Source organism: Aegilops tauschii, chromosome 3, assembly GCF_002575655.3.
Source record: "Aegilops tauschii subsp. strangulata cultivar AL8/78 chromosome 3, Aet v6.0, whole genome shotgun sequence".
In the NCBI taxonomy this organism is placed as follows: Eukaryota; Viridiplantae; Streptophyta; class Magnoliopsida; order Poales; family Poaceae; genus Aegilops; species Aegilops tauschii.
Window position 1 is genome coordinate 607,868,525 of NC_053037.3, and position 1,835 is coordinate 607,870,359.

Consider the following 1,835-nt stretch of genomic DNA (forward strand, 5'->3'; position numbering starts at 1 on the left):
GTTCAAATTGTGGTTCCGGCTCCGTGGCTGGTGTAGGGTTCCTGTAGGCGTGAATGGCTGCCAACGGAACGAGATATGGACCTGCAGATAAATTAAACAAGGAGGGAGCAGGCAAGGTAATAGTCTCAGGGTGATGTTTATCAAAGAACAATTTGTATTTAAGCGCCCCTTCCCTATTCTTAACAATAAAGTCATGCGTTACCATACTCTTATAATCTAAATAAGAAGTGGGCAGCAATTTTTCTTCTTTTTATAGTGCCGAATAGGTATGTTATAGTGTGCAGCAAGGCGTGAAGCATAAATACCTCCAAAGATGGGGCCCTTTGTACAGTTCAGACTTAATCGTTTGGCAATAATACCGCCCATACTAACAGTGTTATCGTAGAATAAACCATGGAAGAAAATGATAATATCAGGAACACTAAGGTTTCCACAGTTTCCGCGACCAATTAAGCAATGGCTAGCAAATATGGCAAAGTAGCGTAAAACAGGAAAATGTATGCTAGTGATTCTTGCATAGGAAACCTTCCTGGTTTGCCCCACAGTAATAGTGTCAATAAACCCGTCCACATCTTTACGATGTGGTTCCTCTAAACTACCCTCAAAAGGTATTTTGCAAACCTTGCAAAATTCATCTAGTGGCATCTTCTTAACCACATCATATAAATGAAACTCTACTGAAGGAGGTGATTCCTTAGGATAATAGTAGAAGTTTGTTGGTGAGTAAGAGATATTGTTCATTGGTCGCGGAGGAAGTCGGTGAGGCCTGCATTCTCAGCCAATTCATAAAAATCATCATAAATCCCGGCTGCACTCAAGAAATCATTGGAAGGCCATTCACACGGCCGGACCTCCGCGGTGCGAGGCAAATTATATTTGGGCCTCTGTGCTTCTTCACTTTGCTTTTCCTTCGAGCTTCGGCTTGATGAGCCCCTCAAAAATCTCTTCATCATTTTCTGAAAAATTCTGAAATTTTTAGTAACTTCAAATAAAAGTGAACCAAGATCAACAAAATTGATAGCAACTACTCCTACAAGTGCCTAGAGACTATATCATGCATTAGAACTACTTGGAACCATATAAATTTGACATGCAAGCTCAAGAACATGGTCACCTAGGCAGCACAAATTTGCAATGAATAAAGCACTAGAACAAAAACTAATTGGACCAATGGAGGAGTCGCATACCAAGGAACAATCTCCCCAAGCAGTTTTGTGAGAGGTGCTTTGAGCAAGGAGATTGAAAATCACAGCAAAATGAGCTAGAACTCGTGCTTGAGCTGGATGGTGATTTTTTTGGGAGGAAGAAGAAGTGTGTGGGTGCAGGAATAAGTGGAGGGGAGCCACCGTGGGCCCACGAGGCAGGGGGGCGCCCTGTAGGTGTGAGCGCGCCCTGGACCCTCCTGGCCAGGTGCTTGCTCCCCCCTGCTGTGTTCTCAGTGCCAGACATTCTCAAATATACCAGAAAAAATCATATTCCATTTTCAGGGCATTTGGAGAACTTTTATTTTCGGGGTATTTTTATATTGCACGGATAAATCAGAAAACAGACAGAAAAATACTATTTTTACTTTATTTCAACTAAATAACAGAAAGTAGAGAGAGGGTACAGAAGGTTGTGCTTCTAGTTTCATCCATCTCATGCTCATCAAAAGGAATCCACTAACAAGGTTGATCAAGTCTTGTTAACAAACTCATTCCGAATAACATGGAACCGGAGAAATTTCGAATAACACTATGTTACCTCAACGGGGATATGCACATCCCCAATAATAAGAATATCATATTTCTTCTTGACAGTAGGAAGAGGAAATTCGAAACCTCCAAAAATAATTG